This window comes from Thamnophis elegans, chromosome Z, assembly GCF_009769535.1.
Source record: "Thamnophis elegans isolate rThaEle1 chromosome Z, rThaEle1.pri, whole genome shotgun sequence".
Classification (NCBI taxonomy): domain Eukaryota; kingdom Metazoa; phylum Chordata; class Lepidosauria; order Squamata; family Colubridae; genus Thamnophis; species Thamnophis elegans.
This window is the reverse complement of record NC_045558.1, coordinates 66,298,463-66,311,147: the sequence shown is the minus strand read 5'-3', so window position 1 is coordinate 66,311,147 and position 12,685 is coordinate 66,298,463. Positions and strand designations below refer to the sequence as shown.

At 40.2% G+C, this 12,685-nt stretch overlaps 1 protein-coding gene across 5 annotated transcripts in view; it reads right to left on the bottom strand.

Annotated features, from left to right (window-relative positions):
- BBS9 (Bardet-Biedl syndrome 9) overlaps positions 1-12,685 on the bottom strand; it is a 347,201-nt gene that overhangs the window by 46,628 nt on the left and 287,888 nt on the right. The window contains exon 22 of one of the 5 annotated variants that reach the window (XM_032234711.1): positions 7,656-7,696. The exons of the other annotated variants lie outside the window; for them this stretch is intronic. The gene's annotated coding sequence lies outside the window, so the exon portion shown is untranslated. Of the gene's footprint in view, positions 1-7,655; positions 7,697-12,685 lie in introns of those variants that run through there. 5 annotated transcript variants of the gene reach the window in all.

Here is a 12,685-nt window from a genome sequence, read left to right as displayed (position 1 = left end):
CCCTGGAGTGGGGAGGAAATGGGGATTTTATAGTATCCTTCCCCTGGAGGGGGGAGGAAATGGGGATTTTGCAGTATCCTACCCCTGGAGTGGGGAAGAAATGGGGATTTTAAGATCTCTTGAATTAGATTCCGGCTGATGCGGCGGGCGGTGCGGATTGCAGCAGGGACGGCCGCCGATTGCAGCCCGATTGCGCCAGGGGCTGCGCTGGTGGGGATGGGCGGGGGGGATGGGACTGGTCCTGCTAAGGGTGCGGAGGACATGCCTCTTGTCGGTCAAGGCATCGACTGCCCTCCCTTCTTCTGCCTTATCTCTCCATCCGTCTACCTTTGCGTTGGGAAAGAGGAGCAGAGTGGGAAAGCAAGACGGATTGCCATTGTCAGTTGCCAGGCTTCCAGCAGGTTGGCTGGATGCCGCCCCTGCGCTCCTGCCCAGTAGCAGCAGCAGCAGGGCTGGTGCCTGAGTGTATGGCGGAGACACCCACAGCCTTCTCCGGCTCACTGATTCTCCCCAACCCCGCGATTTTCCTCCGTTCCAGCTGGGTGGATGCGCCGCCCGCCGCATCAGCCGGAATCTAATTCAAGAGATCTTAATCTTATAACACAGGGTGACTGACGATAGTTTGAGCGGGCGCAGCCGGAGCAAACTACCGTCAGTCGCCCCGCGCTCATCAAAACAAGTCCAGGGAGAGTAGGTGTTGGGCAGGAAGGCTGGCGGCTCCCGGGTGGCAATCCCACCACCATCCGCTCACGGCTCTTCCCGCCCTGACGCCCAAAACCTTCCAGCCCGCCCGGGGCGAGTCAGCTGCAGTGCAGCCGCTGGTGGGCAGGAAGGCTTCTGGCGGCTATCCCACCGCCATCCACCCGCTCACTCACTACGCTACCCCGCCCATGCTCGTCACTTACTCTCTTTGGGTGAGTTCGGAGAAGCGGCGGCCCCGAGAGTCAGGAGAGGCGGGAACAGGCTGGGAAGCAGACGGAGCCGGAAGGGGTCCCGCAGAGGAGTCTCCGGCCACGGCTGCTGCGCTCGCCTCACCCGCCGGCCCCCAAAGTGCGCGAGGGATGCTTTGGCGGAAAGGCACCACTTCCAGACCCCGCCGAGGGCCACACACACAGGTGGCTCTTTTTGGAGAGGCGGAGGCTTTCCCATGGCTTGTCCGGGTGGAAGTGGGGCTGGAAAGGCGAGCTCACTCCCCCGCCCATCCGCCCGCTCACTCGCTACGCTACCCCGCCCATGTGAGCGGCAGTGGATGGGCGGGGGAGCGAGTGATCGAAGAAGGCACCAAAATTAAAAAGCGGGATCTTTTGAGAACGGCCCGGGATGCGGGAAAAATTATGAAAAAGCGTGCCTGTCCCGCCAAATGCGGGACGTCTGGTCACCCTAGATTAACATATATCAGTGTTTTTCAACCTTTTTTGTGCAAAGGCACACTTTTTTCATGAAAAAAATCACGAGGCACACCACCATTAGAAAATGTTAAAAAAATTTAACTCTGTGCCTATATTCAATATAGGCGGGTGTTTTTCCCACGGCACACCTTACACTATGTCACGGCACACTAGTGTGCCGCGGCACAGTGGTTGAAAAACACTGACATATATAACACAGAGCTGTATATAAAAGTGGAACGATATATTTCATTTACTTATAATTAAAAGCTTGTAAAATGTTGATTCTTAGAAATAGTTGGTTATTTTTCAATAACAAAAAAATTCAAAAGAAAATAAACAACACGGACAAATGTCAAAATATTGAAAACTGTGTAGTTTAGATTTCAGGCCAAAATGCCATAACTTGTTTTTGAAATTAAGTTCTATGTAACAGTTTATTCTATGTAACAAAAACCTGGAGGTGTTCCAGAATAATCCTCAAATATACTAGACATTTTTTCTTTACAAAAATAGATATCCTTACAAAAATGTAATTATCAATTAATGAAAGACGATTCAGTTTTCTGAATCTGGAACTGTACTCTGATATTTGCCGATTGTCAAGTATTAAATATTGGAAGGCAACAATTGGTGTTATTTTTGTGATTTGGTCATATAGCACCTTTAGTTGGATGGATACTATTAAGATCTAAATGTACTAAGATTAGAATTCAATACCTAATAAAAGAAATTAATACTTTCCCCCATACAAAATTGACTTTAAAAATTGGGGAAACAATGGTGATATGGAAAAATTGGACAGAAATGAATTTAGAGCAACTGATAGATGACTTAGAGCCAAGGTGGCGCAGTGGTTAAATGCAGCACTGCAGGCTACTTCAGCTGACTGCAGTTCGGCTGTTCAAATCTCACCGGCTCAAGGTTGACTCAGCCTTCCATCCTTCCAAGGTGGGTAAAATGAGGACCCGGATTGTTGGGGGCAATATGCTGACTCTGTAAACCGCTTAGAGAGGGCTGAAAGCCCTATGAAGCGGTACATAAGTCTAACTGCTATTGCTATTGCTATTGAAGATGAAATTTTAATATCATCTACCAGATATAAAGCAATATAAACCAACTGTGATATTTACAATTATAACATTTATTAACAACACTGTTTGGACCTGCAACATTTCAGCTTTTGGGATATCTGAAATACTTAAATAATTCCTTAGATCCTTGTTAAATCCTTTAAGAGTAAAAAGAATCCTATTCCTTTTAATAGGCTTTTGTTATCAAAAAAACATTGTGATCTGCAGATTTTAAAAAGTGAGTGAAATGAAGAATTAAAGGTTCTAGATAGGTAATGGAAGAGTGTATTAACTTCTATTGAAAGAATGTTAATGAACTTCAAATTACTGTTCATACAAGATATTTATAATTTATTGGAGTCCATTATTTTTTTATAGAAAAATATATCAAATAGCATTTGTTGCAGATGTAATAAGCATTATGCTTTTTAAAAAAATCAGATATATCTACAATGTCCCACGCTTACTAAGCCTGGGAAAAAAGTAGTGGATTACATGAATATGATTGTGCAACAAAAGGTAAATTTTCAAAGGATAATATTCTTTTGAATTATATTTAATACTTAGATTCTCCATGCTTTCTGTATGGCTAAAGGACTGGTATTGCAGCATTTAAAAAATAAATGAATTACTCCATTTATTCAATGGGTTGAAAATATGATTACATTTATGACTTATGAGGTTATTGCCTATAGATGTAGACTGTATAATAGACAAGTATAATGAAATATGGGACTGATTTATATGGAATACAGTAGGTTAAAAAGATAGCTGTATACATGTAATAGAAATATGTACTTATTAAATAATATTTAGACAAGTATGTATAGAATTGTTAATTATTGTTATAATGACATTTTTCTTTGTCATATTTCTTTCACTTTTTTGTGAATGCACTTATGTGTTCAGTTTTTTTATTCTCTTTGATAGTGTACGTATCATCACTATTATTTTTTGTTTTGTTCTTGTTTTCTTATTAAATAAAAAACAATTAAAAATAAAACAAAAAACTGTCCACCTTTCACCGAAGCCAAGACAAAATTCCAAAATATGGTATGTATTATGCTCCCTCTTAAAACTTACAGTTTCACAAAAAAAGTAGCAAACCAGGGAACATACTTGATGTAATAACTATTTTAAAAGAGATGTTTTTAACATAATATTTTTATGTTAAACAGATTTATTCTATATGTTGCTTACTTGGAGAATGGCTGCTTGTTTTATACTTAAGATGCAAAGTTTCAACTATGAACTAAATCTTTTTTTAAACATATTTTTATTTCCATTTTCATAACATACAATCACATGTATACTATACATAGCCAGTATCATATAGTATTAAGTAATGATTACATCAGTTCCTCTTGTCTTCAACACCCCAAAAAGATTAACACCCATTATTAGCTCTTCTACTCTCCATACCTTTCTTCTACCTCTCTCTTATTTCCTATCTTCCCTCCATCTTCCTTTCCTACTCTACTTCCCCTTCCTTTCTCCTTCTCCTCTCTCAACATTCCACTCCTCCTTATCCTCATCCTCCTCATCTTCCCCCCTTACCCTCTCTCCTATCCCTCTCTTCCCATCTTTCTTCTCCCTTCTGCTTCCCACTCTTCCTCTAATTCAATTGGTGTGTTTCAGCATCTGAGCAAAATCCCTCTCATTGGTGTATTTCTGCTTCCGTACTACTCTACTTCCCCTTCCTTTCTCCTTCTACTCTCTCCCATTACCACTCCTCCTTATACACCTCATCTTTCCCCTTCACCCTCTCTCCTATCCCTCTCTTCCTATCTTCTTCTCTCCTCTACTTCCCACTCTTCTACATCCTGTCTTCCCTCCATCATTTTCTACTCTACTTCCCCTTCCTTTCTCCTTCTCCTCTCTCCGCTTACCACTCCTCCTTATACACCTCATCTTCCCCCTTCACCCTCTCTCCTATCCCTCTCTTCCTATCTTTCTTCTCTCCTCTACTTCCCACTCTTCCTCTAATTCAATTGGTGTATTTCAGCATCTGAGCAAAATCCCTTTTGTGTTGATGGTATTTATAATTCCATTTCAATATACATAAAAAAGAAAAAATAGCAGTATACATGTACAATCATCCAACATCCCTCCTCCAACTTAGTAAACTCAACTCCCTCCCACCCTCCCCCCAACCCCCCACCCTTCCCCCACCCTGACTTCCCAGAACCAATACAAGGTATAAATCTTTAACAAAAACAGTTTAAGATATACTTAAGAGAAAACGTAGAAAGTGAATAACATCTTTGAATTGATCTTAGCTCCTTCTTGCTAGGCTAACTATAAACAATTTGTATCATTTCTGATCTTAGTCATAAACTATCTGAAATGTCCTAGACCCATATTTATTTTGAATATAGTCAATCCATTATTCCCAGTCTCATTTAAATCTCTCATTTGAATTATCCTTGAGATATGCAACTATTTTAGCCATCTCTGCTAAGTTTGTGATATTCAATATCCATTCCTAGATAGTAAACAAATCTTCCTTCTTCCAGTATTGCGCCACCAACAATCTAGCTGCAGTTATCAAATGCAAAGTCAGGTTAATCTCTACTGCTGTACAGTCAGTGATTATACATAACAGAGAATAGGTGGGGTTTTTTTTTTTTGAGAGAGCATTTTACATAATCCATCATATTTTTGTCCAGAATACCTTAACCTTTTTATAAATCTACCATGTAATTAATATTAATGTTTTTTTTCCAACCCGTAGCAAGGCATTCCCCAGAGCATGACCTTTAAAGTTCTCATCCACCTCTTTATTATACAGCAAACAAGCAGCCATATACCAAATCAAACCCTTCAATACTGATCACTCCATTTCCTGCTAAATTAATCCAATCGCTTAACATTCCCTATTAGAGATTTAGTTACCATCATTAGCCCCCTGAAACTTTTTAATAGCCATCTGAATCTCTTGAAATTTAACCTTTGGCCTAGTTCCTCCCACTGTTTCTGAGGTAACACCTGTATGCTCCTGAACGGTGGCTTGTGTACGTTGCTTTCTTAATTCCTGTTCCATTCGTCTGGTAACCACGCGGTCTTGTCTTTGTTCTTTAGCTTCTTGTACCTCTGAAAGAACAAGTTGATCCCCCCTTGTTAAAACTTGAGTGGCTTGCTTTCCATCATATCCTTCTTGTTCTCTTTGTCTAGATCTAGAGGAAGAGGGTTGTCCATCCTTCAGTACGTTGGTGTAGAAATCTTGAGCTTTCCATACTGTATTGAGGTGATGTCTTTTTCCAAGATAGCTAAATGCGATGCCGGTTGGTACGTCCCATCTAAACTGTATCTGGCGATTTTTGAGCTCTTCCACTAGAAAGGCATAGTCTTTCCTAGATCTCAGCATTTTAGGTGGTATCTCCTTCAAGACAGTCACCTCCCGACCCTGGATTTGAAGCTTATTTTTGTAGGATTCCTGTAATATCGTATTTCTCACATCTCTAGTGGCGAAGTAGACCACTATATCTCTTGGTAATTGTTTTTGTTTTGCCAGCGAGGAATTAACGCGATAAACCTTTTCGATTTGCCAGTCAAGATTCCCTCCTGACCTTCCTGCCATCAGGTCGAAGGCTTCAGAGAGAGTCTGTTTCAGGTTCTCTTGTGTATTTTCAGGGAGGCCCCTTATCCTTAAAGCCAATTCCATTTGCCTATACTGTAGCATTATGATTTCATTGTCTGCTAACTTTTCAGCGCTAACTTTTGCTGGACCGCCTCCATTTTCGTTGCCAAGTTCGTATTAGCGTCACTAAGTTCTTCTAACTTTTCTTCAAGGGCGTGTGCATAACCAACTATTGAATTCAGAGCCATCACCAAGTCCCCTCTAATCATTTTGTTACATGTCATAAGTTTTTCAGACATCTGTTTGTTAGAAGCAGCTATCTCTTCCTTAAGTTTTGTTTCCATTGTAACAGCATGATTTTTTAACGCATCGATTAATTCCTTCTGCAGAATTTCCCTTGTCAGGGGGTCCCCTGCAGATGTAGAAGGGAGTGATGATTGTATTTTAGCAGAAGGTGCTGGTGAATTTCCGGCACTTTTCGATGCGGGGGAGGAGGGCGGGAATTTTTGCTTAGAAGTCTTCTTTAGTCAGTTAAAAAGTCCAGGCAGTCCAGTTATACAGCAATTGCTATTTGTTTTGATAATAAATCTTTTCTTGATAGTAAACCACTTTTAGGCTTCGCAAAAGCTCTACCCGAGGCACGCCCCTCCTACACAGCTCAGCGCCATTTTTATAGAACTTTCAGCAAGTAATCAGCAGAAGGAATTCTTTACAATGGAGCTAAGGATTTATACATACAATTAAGAAGTTCACAAGTATTGGTTCAGCTCGGCTTGAGGTCCATAATAAATCATTGTGCTGAGGATGAGCAAAAACCTTCATTCTGCAACAAAAGGCAGAATAAATCCTGGCACAGAGCTGGCATGCAACCGCCAGTGCTTTCCCACTTTCCTCCCAGCGTTTATGCTGAAAGAGCTAGTTGGAAAACTTCCGATGCATAGCTGCTCATTTCTCTCTTCTAAGCCCGAAGGGAGGATAAATAAACTGCTAAACAGCTTGATAGATTGCTGTTTAGACAGATTAACGACGCCAAGATTCCAGAGCTGCTAGAGATAACAACCCTCTGTCAGGCCCTGCCCACCGGAAGTCTTAATTTGTCCAAATTTTGGAGCAAAATTGGCAATTAGAAAATGTTAGTACACACTATCAATTATTTACACATCTACCATCTTTTAACTGAATCCAATCTACTGATGAGCTTTGCCTGACTGTCAGCACCTCTCCATTAAATAATTAGGAAAGAAAGACCACGAGACTCCATGTGTGGAAATCAAGTGTACTTTTACTAATTAAAAATGATTAAAGGCATAGCGAAGCGAAATCTGAATATTTAGGCGCGAAAACGATTGATATATAGAATAGCCCATTCCCCACCCCTTGGCATCACAGTTACAGTCCAATCATAATTCTCCCAAGTGTCAGGTGCGAGATAACTTCAAAAGGCATCACAAAGATGGAATGTCGGTGCCGTTAGTCCTGGCGGGAAACTCCCATGCATGCGTAGTCCGATCAACCGGTGAACTCCAGAACCTTCCTCCAGCACAATGAGTAACCCCTCCCAAATACCATGCCCTCCCTCCCCATTTCATGGCAGCCGAAGCAACAGCAAAGCAGAGGCTGACATCCGGCCGTCCCCCGGAAAAAGGCGGTCAGGCCTGGAAAACGAGAAAACACAAACAAACAGATGAACAACAAAACACAGAAGAGAGAAGGGGGGGGGAATCAAGGCTTGTCAGGATAAGCAGAATAAAACTGTCGAAGCAGCCGGGGGGCACGAACATGGGATTTGTCAACCCATTCCGTATGAGAGGGAGGAAAATGCTTCCAAGCCACTAAGTACTGGATTCGGTTACGTCGCCGTCGAGAGTCCAGTATCTCACGAACTTCAAAATGACGTTCACCGTCAATCAACAGGGGAGCAGGTGGAGGGTCGACAGGCGGACGTAAGGTAGAAACACGAACAGGCTTAATGAGGTTAACGTGGAACACGGGATGAACACGGTTGAGATGCTTGGGCAGCTGCAAGCGAACAGAAACAGGATTGATGATTTTGATGATGGGGAATGGACCAACATACTTAGGCCCCAATTTCCTCGACTTTTGTGTGGTTTGAAGGAATTTTGTGGACAAGTAAACCAGGTCACCCTCCCTGTACTGATAAGGTTGTGCACGCTTATCAGCTTGTTTCTTATGAGCACGATGTGCAGCATCCAAAGTAGCAAGAGTCAAAGGCCAAACATGGCTCAGACGTTCGCTCCACTCAGAGACGGAAGAAACTTGCGGTTGGTCACAAGGCAGCTCAGGAATAGGAACAAAATCTTGACCAAAAACAACACAAAAAGGGGTGAAGCCAGTGCTGCTATGGACAGAATTATTGTAGGCCACCTCAGCATGCGGTAGCAAGTCCACCCAATCATCTTGCTGATAATTGATGAAACAACGTAAATATTGTTCTAAAACAGAGTTAGTCCTCTCACAAGCCCCATTAGTCTGAGGATGGTGGGCGGAGCTTAGGCCCTGGGCGGAGCCAATGCGTTTAAGAAATTCCTTCCAGAAAGCCGAAGTGAACTGGACACCCCTATCGGAAATAATGCGAACAGGCACCCCATGCAAACGGTAAATGTGGGAAATGAAGAGTTTAGTCAGTGCCTTAGCAGAAGGAATCTTGTGGCATGGAACAAAATGAACTTGTTTTGAAAATAAGTCAGTAACCACCCAAATGACGGTGTGCCCCTGGCTCTCAGGAAGTTCGACAATGAAGTCCATCGAAATTTCCTTCCAAGGGGCGACAGGGCGGGCCACAGATTGAAGTAGGCCCTGTGGTTTTCCAGGTGGCCGTTTAGCGGCTGCACAGACCCGACAACTGGCAACATAAAGTTCAATGTCCTTTTTCAAAGAGGGCCACCAAAATTGTCTCTTCACCAGGTGTAATGTTTTTACGAAACCAAAGTGACCCACCAACTTAGAATCGTGAGCTCGTTGGAGGACGACGAGACGAAGAGAGGCTGGGACGTAAAGCTTGGCTCCGATCCACGGTAAATCGTCCCTCATCGTGCACTCATCCTGATGCTGCTGGAACCAGTCATCCTGGGGAAGGGCGCGTCTGAGGTCAGAAAGAAAATCTTGAGGCACCTCCACTTTCGAGCGTGCCTGCTGGCGAGTGACCACCGGAGCTGCCAGGCTGGATGTGGGAACGACAGGCTGAACAATACTCAGTTTAGAGCAGTTGTATTGAGGGAGTCTGGACAAAGCATCAGCCATGAAATTCTTCCCCCCAGGGATGTACTTGAGTGTGAAGTTGAAATGGTTGAAACAGACCTGGAGGGTTGACCTTCAAAATTTGGATTTCCCCCCTTTTCTCTTCTTCTTTTTTGACATTTGGATTACAAAAATAACTCAACAAGATGAAAAAGATTAACAGCACATTCTTCAGCGACAGCGACACCTTCCAGCACAAAAATAATCAAATATGACAAAGCAAAAAAATAAAGCCAGTATGGAGTTAAAGAGTATGTTACAGGCTATATATGAAGACCTCAAAGAAAGAGTAAACAAAGTGGATGAAGATCTGAAAGAGGTCAAAGAAATAATGGGAAAAAATGAGCAGAGATTGCAGAAAGTGGACAAAAAGGTGGAAACAACAGAGAAAAAAATGGAAATGGATTATAGAGTGACAACGACAGGTAACAATCAAGAAAAGCTAAATATCTCTTGGGAGATGGGCAAGGCTGATTATTATTTAAGATTCCAAAATATTGAAGAGGAAAAGGAAGAGAACCTAGTGGAAAAAAATTGCAGACATTTTAGCGGAAGACTGGAAGAATCCAAGGAAAAGGTGTTAGGTGGGATTGACAAAATGTATATGGTCCATACAAGATCACTGTAAGAAATAAATTACCCAGAGAAGTACATGTAAGATTTACTAAGAAAATACTGAAAACAGAGATTTTGCAGGATGCAAGGAATACTACAATAAAAGATAAATCTAAAGAAATAATAGTTCTTAAACAAGTGCCGAAAAGGGTGGTTTTTTAATGTTGTATGCTGCCCTGAGTCCTTTGGGGGGAAGGGCAGCATATAAATCTAAAAACAAACAAACAAACTAAATAATGGCTGTATGGGAGAAAAATAATCCAGCTGAAGCAGATTCTTAAGTAATCTTTGCTTTCTATTTTTCCTGATGTTGTTTAATGTTAAATTCCACAGAGATTTAAGAACTCCTATTCCACTCTTATATGTTCTAAGTCAAATAAATATAAAGGTCTATGGAGATAAAGTTGAGGAAAGAATGCAAGATCAATTAAGAGAACATCAGTTCAGCTTTAAAAACAAGAGAAGAGTAGAGGAGAATCAAAGTTACACTTCCTGGGTTCTCTTTGGTATAAGAGGAGGCAGAAGCAAACTTTGTCCGATCCAGGTTTTTTTATTATACTATATAACATTAAAGTAGAAGTAAAATAGTCTTTCTAGTACTTGTTTTTTGATCTGGTCCACTTTGAGGTGCTGACATTGTATGAACAATTATGCAGATAAACTTTTCATTAAAAAACAATAGCAAGAACTTAAAACAATTCTAAGAGAAGCTCATAAAGAATATAAAATAAACAAAAACAGTCAACCTGATAAAGATAAAATGTAAGGAAACACTCAATCCCATGTAGAAAACATTGAATTAATCATAAATACGAGCTATTGTATTTACAATTCCTTATGATTTTGAATTGATGACACTTTAAAATATAGCTAATTTTCTTTATGTAAAATGAAGTATGTTTTGATCATTGAAAATATGGTTTACTTTAATTTTATCTGTGATTTTGAATTAAATTCTTTATACTTCAATCCTATTATCACTACAGTATTATCTATCATCTTTTAAAGTCTTTTAAACTTTGGATAAAAGTTCAATAATTTTTGCTATTTATTATACTAGTTATATGTTACAGGATTTTCCTAATGGTCTCTGTTTCTGTCATTAAATCCATAGAGAAAAATTACCCCAACAATTTCTCTCTACAATTTAAAAGTAATGAAAATAGCCTGTGCCTATCACCTATCCTGCAAAAGTAAAATTTCTAGTTGCGTATGTTTTTTTTAATTTTTATTTATACTTTTATCTTTAACATAGATAGCTGCTTAGTGAACAATGTATTGTCTGGTGAATTTCCTTTATACATAATAATAATGCTAATAATATTTTTTCTGTGTACATAATAATAATCTTTTAACTTCTAATATGTATAAATAGTAATAATAGTATATTATATAGCAGTATGCCTAATAATATTTTCCCCATTTCTAACTTCTACCTCTATTCTCTAGCCACTAATAGAACAAGTCACATATCAAAAAATTCTGTATTTAACCATCGTCTCTTGCCTTTTAAAATATTTCAACTTTTGTTATTATTATTTTTTTGACAAATCTCGCATGCTCCTCCCTTGGGACCTTATATCTCCTTATATCACTCATACTCAGTCTAAGTATTTCATCTGCCTATTTTTCTCTCTTTCACTTTCCAGTCTCTAAAGTACCCACCAATAACTGTTTCATTACTTCTGAAGATTTGCCTCTTTATCCTCTTCTATATTTTGACCTCTTAAATAGTAAATTATCTTCTCCATTTCAAAAGTTATTACTATCTCTCCCAGATCTTTATCTGTTTGTGTCGATTTACCTCTTCTATTCTTTACTCCGCTCCTCTATTTTCTAGATTTTTGTTCATTTTCCATCAATTGCTGATGATTTCCTAATCTCATATCTATCCCATGCATCTGTTTCTTCATCTACCTATGTTTCTTTATCATAGTTTCCTGAATATATTGAAACATTAACTTTATTTCTTTTTGAAATGCAGTTGTATTTCCCTATTGTAACATCTTGCTTTGATATAATGGGCTGAAAGTTGCTCAATAATCCACCAAAATCCCAATGTTCCAAATATCCAAAAAGCCAACAAGAAAAGAGTTTACTCAATTCTGGAACTGTTTTTCGCAGTCAACTATATTTATATTTCTCAGAGTCAATCAATTTACTTCCTCTAAGCTATCCAAATTTTAATTTTTAAATTTTTCTTCTTTTGCTTTGTAGGATGTTTATCGAACAGTATTTATAATCCAGAGCGGCCCATCAAATTCCCCCATGATTTATTAGTCCACCAGCGTCAATCATTCAGACTCAAGAGCAGTTCAAAGTAATTCCCCAAAAGAGCATGTTGTTTACCATCTGCACTACTTTGAAAGTCTTCAAAAGTAGTGCAGATAGTAAACAACATGCTCTTTTGAAAGTCTTCAAAAGACACACCATTTACTCCCAAACTGCCAGAAAGCACATCTTATAGCTACTATCTTATAAGAGCCGAGGTGGTGCAGTGGTTAGAGTGCAGTACTGCAGGCCACTTCAGCTGACTGCTATCTGCAGTTCGGTGGTTCAAATCTCACCGGCTCAAGGTTGGCTCAGCCTTCCATCCTTCCGATGTGAGTGAAATGAGGACCCAGACTGTGGGGGCTGACTCTGTAAACCGCTTAGAGAGGGCTGAAAGCCATATGAAGCGGTATATAAGTCTAACTGCTATTGCTATTGCTATCTTTATCTTGTCCACCAGTAGATATCCTCCCTGCTCTTTCTCTTTCCACTTGTACTAA